General features: G+C 50.3%; 1 protein-coding gene across 3 annotated transcripts in view; it reads right to left on the bottom strand.

The window, feature by feature from the left end:
* LOC121623616 (NACHT, LRR and PYD domains-containing protein 3-like) overlaps positions 1–10,000 on the bottom strand; it is a 377,011-nt gene that overhangs the window by 105,684 nt on the left and 261,327 nt on the right. For all 3 annotated transcript variants that reach the window (XM_041960960.1, XM_041960959.1, XM_041960961.1), the window contains exon 2: positions 7,800–7,814. The gene's annotated coding sequence lies outside the window, so the exon portion shown is untranslated. The remainder of the gene's footprint in view (positions 1–7,799; positions 7,815–10,000) is intronic.

Here is a 10,000-nt window from a genome sequence, read left to right as displayed (position 1 = left end):
GGATGAGGAACGAGGGAGGAAGAGGAGGAGGAGGAGGGGAGGGAAACATTCCCACCGTAAATCACAAACGCAGAGCGCTCGACGACGAAAAGGTTCGTCCTCAGCAACAACACGGAGAAGACAAAGAGACGGAAGAGACACTGAAGAGACACTGAAGAGACACTGAGACACTGAAAGGACTGTAGAGACACTGAAAGGACTGAAGAGACACTGAGACACTGAAGAGACACTGAAGAGACACTGAAGAGACACTGAGACACTGAAAGGACTGAAGAGACACTGAGACACTGAAGAGACACTGAAGAGACACTGAGACACTGAAAGGACTGAAGAGACACTGAAAGGACTGAAGAGACACTGAAAGGACTGAAGAGGATGCTGTGACGCTGAAGCTTTACCGTGTGCGGTGGCAGGAATCACACTTGGGACAGCTGTCACCTGCCGGGGGGTCAACAGGCTGTCTCAGGCACCGGACTCCGTCCCTCCTGTCCTTCCTCCCTCCTGTCCTTCCTCCCTCCTGTCCTTGCTCCCTCTGCTGCCTCGCTCGCTCCTTCTCTGCTGGCTGTAAATGTCATACATCAGCTCCTCAGCTCCCACATGTCCAGGCTGGTCTGGGATCTGTTAACCTGCAGAGGAACGTACAGACTGACAGGAATGTGGAAGCCGATGTCTGACTCAGGAAACCAGGCTTTTATTTTGTAGAGACTTTGAGGTGAGCTCAGCGACGGGAGAGTTTGTCCAATCAGGTGCAGAAAAGGTTCAGCTGCAGTCACGCTAACTAGCTAACACTAACTAGCTTTCTTGAGCTAGATGAGAAGACTGCGACCACTCATGTCTGTGTGGTAAACCAGGCAGCAACTGCTTAGCTTAGCATAAAACTGAACAATAAAGTCGGACAATCAGATACTGAAGAAGGATGCTAACATGCTAATGTTTAGCAGATTCACTAAACATCAGCGTGTTAGCATGCTAATGTTTGCTAATTGGCACGAAAGCAGGAATTGTCTCTACGGTAGAATCACGTCTCTGTTTCTCTGCTGTGTTTGTTACTTTCTCTGATGAAAGTTTTCATGTGATCTTCAATATTTTTAGGTGTTTTTGCCACGTGCTCTGTCTGGCCATCTGTGTGTGTGTGTGTGTGTGTGTGTGTACAGTATACATGTGCATTGGTCAGATGGTCTGTCTAGACGTGTGTGTTCAGGGTGTGATGGATCGGAGGGTCGCACGCAGACACTTTTATGGTGAGGCATCGTCTGTCTCTACGTCTCTCTACCAAAGTCGCTCAGAGTGACCTGTCTCACACACACACACGCACACACACGCACACACACACTGTCAGACAGACTGTTCTTGGAGACGCCCGCCTTTACCTCGAGTACAGCCCACACTGACACACACACACTGATGTCGAGCCGCCCACACATCACATCATCACGCACAAACACACAGACGGCCAGACAAACAGTATGACCTGGGAACACACACACACACACACACACACACACACACACACACACACACACACACACACACGTGTGAGCCATGAGTAATTGTCTGAATCACACTGAGAAAGTCAGAGAAAGTAAGTGTACTTGTACTCTCTGTATTTGACTTGTGAGGTTTGAAACTCAGTGTTCCAGCAGATCAAACTTGTTTCCTCCTCAGACCTGCTTTCTCACATTTCGACGACATCGTGCGGATCTGAACGCACGCGAAGACCCTGAACTCAAACGTCCCGTCCTCCTGTCGTCTCCTCTCTCTGCAACAAGCTGAAAGCTTTCAGCGTTCAGTCCGAGTCTGCGCAGGCTTTTGTTGTTCGGATTCAGGAGCATGTGCATTGTGTCTGCGCACAGCTGCTCAAACGACCTGAATCCTCCATCGTGGCTGCTCTTCTGCAGACTGCTGATTGGCTGGTGACTCACTAATGCAGTGATATCTGTCCTCTCCGGCTCACAGCTTTGGTCTGTTTCTGCTCACAGGCGTGCGGTCCTGGAGTACACCTGTGTGTCACTGCAGCCAGGTGAGAAGTCAGGCCACAGGAGGTCAGCAGACACGAGGCCACTCTCAGTCTTTATTAATGCAGCACTGATTTCTCATTCCAGATCATGAACGTTCAGTATAAATGCACCAGTATGAGTGACTGGTGGAAACGTTTTCCAGTCAGACAACTAGAAATACACATTATGCACGATCAACAGGCCGCATGACTTCAGAATGAGTCTGTATGTCTACAGCGGGAGAAGCTCCACCATGTTTCCACAGAACAACACATGTTCTTCTACATGCTGAGGGGGCGGTGAGGTGAGGGGTTCTCAGGTGGTTGCACAAACTAACTTCTGTCCTCCTGCGTGGTGTGGAGGTGGAAACAGAAATCTTAAAACACAGACTAACAGAACTCAAGTTTTGTCATCCTGTAACATGACGTCTGAAGTATCCTGAACGCCCCCCCCCCACCTCTGACCGCAGACTGAGTCCAGGCTGGCTGAGATGACACAGAGGGTCCCAGCAGCGTCATGAAGTAGCACCTGCAGATGCTTCACGGTGGAGCCACACCTCCAGACGCCTGCAGTTAGTCACGGCGTGTGTGTGTGTGTGTGTGTGTGTGTGTGTGTGGTGGGGGGGCTGGCTCACACCCAGGCTGGCAGGACTTTGTTCCTGAGGGGAATCCTGATGATGCAAAACACACACACACACACACACAGTCGGTGAGGTAATGTGTGGGTGGTTGCTAAAATAAAGTTGTCTTATAATATGAGACAGCAGAGATTTGCTGCTACCTGTGGCTTTATTACAGCAGGTACAGACATCCAGGTGTGTGTGTGTGTAACATCACAACACACACCGCTGTTATTATTACGTGTCAACCAGGATGGAAGCACTGAAACACCGCTGACAGTCTGCTGACAGTCTGCTGACAGTTCATGATTTCCTTCACTTCACTCTTTGACCAGCAGGGGGCAGAAAGACTCGACAACAGGCTGACAGACACACCTGACATCATCAGAGGTGAAGTCGCTGTGGCTGAAGAACAACCTGATGGTGTTTGTGTCCCCTGATGAATGTCAGTCCAGTATTCTCTCGCTTTTAGCTCTGTGTTTGGTCTCCTCCAGCTCTTTAGCTGCTAAATGCTGCTCTGTGTCCAGCAGCTGCTCTCTGAGTGTGTCTGCTGTTTGTTAGTCACGTGATTGGTCGTTAGCATGATCATGATCACTGATTAGGGTTTGGGAGCTCCGATGAACATTATTAATCTAATTCTAATGACTGGATGGTTGATTAGAGATTCCCGACCCTAAAGTTTAGGTCGACGGCCGTAGACGGTCCACGAGCAAAACTGTAGACCACCTCTGAATGGACTTCATGAACAGAGACAAGAGGAAAGACAAGACAAAGGCGTGCACGTGCAACCAAAACGTTCAAGAGAAGACGAAACAACGCTGTAATCACGTCCTGTCAGCCATCGCTCAGGCTTTCACCTGCTGCTGTAGTTCTTATCTGTGTGTCTATGTGTTTGTGTGTATGTGTGAGTGTATGTGTGTGTATGTGTATGTGAGTGTGAGTGTGTATGTGCGTACGTGTGTGCGTGAGTGTGTATATGTGTGTATGTGTGTGTGTGTGTGTATATGTGTATATGTGTGTGTGAGTGTGTATGTGTGTGTTAATCCCTGGTATTAACTGTGTCTAGACTGGAGTCTCTCAGGTCCTCCCCCTGCAGGGTCGCCTCCCTCTCTCTTCCCACAGTCGAGTCACAGGAAGTGCTGAAGTGTCTCACCGGACCACAAATATGACAGTCCTCCTTTCACCTCCTCCTCCTTTACATTTCTTTGTCCTCTCCATACACCTTCCTTTTCTCTCCTCATCCCTCCTTACACTCCTCTGCACCCCCCCTTCCCCTTCCCCTTCCTCCCTCAAGCTTCTTTACTCCTTTCCTTCACTCCCTTTCTCCTCCCGACACTCTCCTCTCTCCTGCTCTCATGTCCATGTTCTTCTTCTTTCCTCTCGTCCTCCTCTTTCATCTCCTTTGCTTTCCTCCACTCCTCTCCTAACTCCTTCTTTCCACTTCATTTTCCCCCTCTATCCTTCCTTAACTTCCTTTTTTATCAGCTCCTCTCCTTGTTTTATGTCCTCCTTCTCTTGCCTCCATTTTTCCTCCCCTCCTGCCTTCCTTTCTCAGTCCTTTTGTTTTTTCTCTCCTCTCCTAAATTCCTCCTTTCCTTTCCTTTCCTTTCCTTTCCTACACCCCTTCCCTCCTCTTCTATCCACACTTTATTGATCATTTCCTGTTTTCCTCTTCTGCATGAAAAATGTTTCCTGTCAAACCAACTAAAATCTCAAATGTCGAACAGTCCTTGAACACACCAACCCGAGAGACGTTACAGGCACCAAACAGACACCGGCACGAATCCAAGTGGATAAATTATACATTATACTCCACATTATCCTTGAGCGTGTCATCAGACCTGCTGGTGTGATGTCACCCGACCTGATGATGTCATCACGCTGACTGCTATTGTTATTTTTCTGTAGTTTTTAGATCAACGTCAGTCGGGTGAAGTGAGGTGAAACGTCCCGTCTGACCCTTCAGCGTCTCACAGAGAGACTGGAGTTAATGTGGAGTAACTATAGCATGCAGTGCACACACACACACACACACACACACACACACACACATGCACACACACCGTGATGGTCTCTGCAGAGCTCCGTTTTGTTGCTTCCTGGTGGGAGAGCTTCCAGCTGCAGAAAGTTTCCAGCTCTGTTGTTTGGGGGGATTCCTGCAGAGGATGGAAACACAATCCTCAGTTTGTTTCCAGAATCAGATCCTCTGACTGCAGCTCGTTCAAAACAGTGAACACAACGATCCCTCAAATCAAAGTGCTTTTACAGGACGGCAGGGAGCTGAGGTGAATCCTGCATGTTTCTCGATGTTGTCACAGTATTTGATCAGATATTCACGTCAAAATCCAGGGTCCAACCTCCAAACTCTCTTTGAGGACTCTGCCCTGTTTCTTTCAGTCCATCCAGAAATATTCCAGCCACTCGTGGAAACCAACCTGTAGAGACAGAAAGCTGCTGCAGAGATCGTCCATCACGGTCAACACAGACACACCTCACTGTCAGACGGTCCAGGTGTGTCTTTATCCTAACGCCGGTGCGTTCATGGACACCTGTCACATTTCAGATTTAAGGGCCTGCTGCTAAATCAGCAACGTTTGCATTTCAGGAAACAACCTGTCTGTCTGTCTGTCTGTCTGTCTGTCTGTCTGTTTCTGTCTGTCTGTCTCTCTGTCTGTCTGCCTGTCTGTCTGGGGTGGTGCACGCCGACTATTATTACAAACAGAAGAAGAAGAAGAGAGTGAGCTCCAGAGTCCCACTCTGTGATCTCCAATCCATCTTCAACTGAACACAAACAGATGGTTTCCAATTCAGGAAGAGACAGACAGACAGACAGACAGAGGGACAGACAGACAGAGGGACAGACAGACGGACAGACAGAAAGAAACAGACAGACAGACAGACAGACAGACAGAGAGACAGACAGACAGAGAGACAGACAGAGAGACAGACAGACAGAGGGACAGACAGACAGAGAGACAGACAGACAGACAGAAACAGGCAGACAGAGAGCAGCAGAGAGGAGAGCGATGAAGAGGACAGACAGAGAGCAGCAGTGAAAGTAAGAGATATGTAAACTACTCCAGTTGTTTACAGGACAGGTGCCCGGAGAGGACAAACAGAGCTTTGCTTTAATCCCTCACTTCATGAAGAGGACACGTGGACATCGTCAGCGTCCAGCAGGAAGCTTTCAGGACGGACTGAGCTCCAGCATCCACGTCACGTCAGAGGGACGTCCGTCTGCCGGCCGACCAATCATCACGCCTCGTCATCATTACCCATCGTTCATTGCAGCCGGTGTTCCCAGTGTTCCCAGTGTTCCCAGTATGTTCTTAATATGATAAAACCAGAAGACCGCTACTTTAAAACTCATGAGAAGTTTGGAGAGAAAAAATACAAAGTGAAAGAGTGAAGGAATGAAAGACAGTGAGCTATGAATGAGTGTGTGTGTGTGTGTGTGTGTGTGTGTGTGTGTGTGAGTGTGTGTGTGTGTGAGTGTGTGCGTGTGTGTGTGTGTGCGTGTGTGTAAACCCAGTAATGAAAGTGTATGAGACCACTGGGAGAGCTGAGTCACTTCTCTCTGACTCTCTCGTGTTCTGTGTGTGTGTGTGTGTGTGTGTGTGTGCATGTGTGTGTGTGTGTGTGCATGTGCATGTGTGCATGTGTGTGTGTGTGTGTGTTTCAGGTCTGGGAAACACATCGGAACTGACAGCCGCCACAGACAAAAGGCCTCATCCAGATCACACACACACACACACACACACACACACACACACACACACACACACACATCCAGAGGTGCTGTCATTAGGAAGTGGCGTCAGAGAAAACGAGGCTGTACGAGGAGGAAAAAAGTCCTGGCGAACAGGAAACAGAGAGAGAAGGTTTGGAACGGAAGCGACGGAGGAGAAGTGGAGGAAGAGAAGAAAAGACACGAAGACGAAGAACAATCCCATCCTCGTCCGTCGGCCTGTTGGACGCGTTGGTCGTACTCGGTCTTACAGAGTAATAAAACACCAACATGTTTCTGAGCTGAGCGTCCAGTTTATTAGGAACAGCTGCTGCTCTGCGAGGTCTGCCAACCAATCACAACGCGAGCCGAGCTTCTCCGCCGCCTTCACAAACGCCGCACACGCTCGTCTGAGCGCCACCTACAGGACGCTGAAAACAACTTCCCCCCTGCTCTTTATGTAAGGCTCATCAACACACACTTCAGCTCTCCCCGGGGTGACTCAGCAGCATGACGCCGCGCTGCGCTGCGCTGCGCTGCGCTCAGGTCAGTGCAGAGGCTTCTCTCTTTCAGGGCGCGCTGCCTTGCTCAGAGGCTCACATGCACGGATTGAAACCAGCAGCTCGGCCCGCTCGCTGATCACAGAGCAGTTTGACAGCATCTGAAGTCTCGACCTCCAGTCGTGATGCGCAGGTGCCCTCCAGGTGTGTCAGTACGCTGTGACATCACTGCTGGGTGTGGCCACAGGTGCCACAGACGGTGTGGTGACCAATGGGCTTTGAGCTGAGAGCCACAGACAGGAAGTTGGACGGCGCTGAGCGGTGCACGAACACACTTCGGATTTGTTGACAGGAACGAAAACACAGAATAACACCAGACTGGAGGTCTGAAGACGCCACTGATCCCTGGCTGCTCGTCCCAGACTGTCGTGGTCCCTCCTGGTTTCGGGGACTAAACAGTCTGGCTCTGTTCTCCTGATCCCAGCAGACACTCGTCAGCTGGTCTCGGGGCGCAGTCGACCTCCGTCGCGGCCGCTGAAGTGGTCAATCTGCTGTGTTTACCGACTGTAAATGAGCCCGCCGACAGCTGTCGACGCCGTGCGAGCGACGAGGACGTCTCTCTGTTTAGACCTCGTTTCACAGTGTCAGCTCTGCATCGCTCATTAACACCTACACACCTGTGAGAGTGAGAGTGTGTGTGTGTGTGTGTGTGTGTGTGTGTGTGTGTGAGAGAGTGGAAAATGTTTGTGTTTACGTGGGTGTAAAATAATGTTTCTGCAGCCGCGATGATTCATTTACAGCATGTGTGCCCAGAGGAAGTGTGTGTGTGTGTGTGTGTGGAGGTGACTAGGACGTGTGATAGACAGGTGGTGACAGTTTGACCGCCCCCAAGTACCCACCCACCCTCCAGGAGAGTAACACACACACACACACACACACACACACACACACACACACACACACACACACACCTATGAAATGTCAGACCTTGTTCATCACATTAGTGTTTGTTTGTGTGTGTGTGTGTGTGTGTGTGTGTGTGTGTGTTTGTGCTGATTTTACAGCCCTGATCGTTCTTCTCTTCGAGGCACGACTTGTTGACAGTTAGGATTTATAACTGACCAATTAGGGAGCCTCTCAGGTCTACAACCAGCCAATTAGAGGCCTCGGCTGATTTATTCTCCAGAGCTCACCTGTCCACACCTCAGCCAATAGGACACACTGAGCAGCCTGTGTGTGTTCATTCATACTGTGTGTTAGCATGAACGTGTGTGTGTGTGTGTGTGTGTGTGTGTGTGTGAGGACTCTCAGCCTCCTCAGAGCCTCCAGCTGCCTAAAGCTTCGCTCTCATTGGCTGTCAAAGATGTCAATCAGAAGGATGTCTCCACAGTCCTGAATGAATGAGTTTTGTGCGTCTTCAGGACTCATATTCACGGCGCCGAGTGGAACCAGAGCGATCACCTGACTCCAGGAGGAACAGATTCTCCTGCTTCTGCGGCAGAAATAAACCGACGAGCGGCTCAAACATGGTGACAAACACGGCGAATCACTGAATAACTGAACGCTCTTCCTGTTTCCTGTTTCCTGTCATGAAGAATCTGACCGCGTCTGACTTCATTCACGATATTAAACTGAATCTGTGACGCCGTCATTGATGGAGGCATCATGTCGCACCCTCGCTGGAAGGCGGGATAACTGTCTTTGATTCATACAAACCGTAAATGATGTTCGCTTTGTTTGGCAGCCATTTTTCATTTGGGCGTTTTGGGGATTCCCCCGTCGATTCCAGAGAAAACATCTGACTGCACCGCTCCTCCGTCTGCACTCCGTTGACCTCATGTGATTCAGAGATTCACCCTCCACATCTGCGTTTCATAAACAGGAGAGTGGCGAGCTCCAGCGGGCCTCTCCCTCCCAAACAAAGAGGAGCTGAGCCTCCCTCAGTCGTCCCTCCAGGCTCCCTCACAGTCAAGACGGGGATTTATCCATCGGGCCGAACGTCTCGTTTTCAGCCTCATCGTTCGACCGGAGATGATCTGACAGTGGATTCTGGCTGGCCATTGGCTCGGCGGGTCAGATTAACCCTTTGTTCACGCACGCGGAGGCCTGACAGGACGCTGCCCGGCCGCCATCACCACCACGAGAAAACAGCTTCTGCTGCTTGTAAGAAGGAAAATGAAGGATGGAAGCATCCGACTCAGGAGATGAACCACAGCAGCGACCAGTCCGAGTCCTCCAGGTTAAACAGGTCCACGAGCTTCAGGCTCCTGAGAGGCCGCAGCCAGCGCTCGATTCACGGAAGCTGACAGGATAACTCCCAAACCGACCTCATCAATCAATCTATCGATAGGTTCCACAAACTCATTCCTTCTTACAGGGTGCAAAGAATCCAGCTCTCAAACCAGATAAATCCAGAGTCAGAGGCTGCTGTGACGTGACATGAGACATGAGACATGAGACACACAGGTGTGTTTCATAAAATATCGTTTATCAGTCGAGGCAAACGCGTCCTGATGTTAGCTGCCTCCTCCTGTTAGCTGCCTCCTCCTGTTAGCTGACTCCTCCTGCAGTTAGCTGCCTCCTCCTGCAGTTAGCTGCCTCCACCTGTTAGCTGACTCCACCTGTTAGCTGCCTCCACCTGTTAGCTGCCTCCACCTGTTAGCTGACTCTTCCTGCAGTTAGCTGCCTCCACCTGTTAGCTGACTCCTCCTGTTAGCTGACTCCACCTGCAGTTAGCTGCCTCCACCTGTTAGCTGACTCCACCTGCAGTTAGCTGCCTCCACCTGTTAGCTGACTCCTCCTGTTAGCTGACTCCACCTGTTAGCTGACTCCTCCTGCAGTTAGCTGCCTCCACCTGTTAGCTGACTCCACCTGTTAGCTGACTCTTCCTGCAGTTAGCTGACTCCACCTGTTAGCTGACTCCTCCTGTTAGCTAACTCCACCTGTTAGCTGACTCCATCTGCAGTTAGCTGCCTCCACCGGTTAGCTGCCTCCACCTGTTAGCTGCCTCCACCTGTTAGCTGACTCCACCTGCAGTTCCACCTTCATCACATCAGTGGAATAAAAAAAACATACAGTGAGTTTGATGAACCATCAGCTGAACATGTGTGTAATCATGTGTGTCGTAGCGTGTGTCGTAGCGTGTGTCGTGATGAAC

The sequence above is a fragment of the Chelmon rostratus genome, chromosome 20, assembly GCF_017976325.1.
Source record: "Chelmon rostratus isolate fCheRos1 chromosome 20, fCheRos1.pri, whole genome shotgun sequence".
NCBI classification, from domain to species: domain Eukaryota; kingdom Metazoa; phylum Chordata; class Actinopteri; order Chaetodontiformes; family Chaetodontidae; genus Chelmon; species Chelmon rostratus.
Note: the sequence above shows the minus strand (reverse complement) of the source record. Positions and strands in the feature narration are given on the sequence as shown.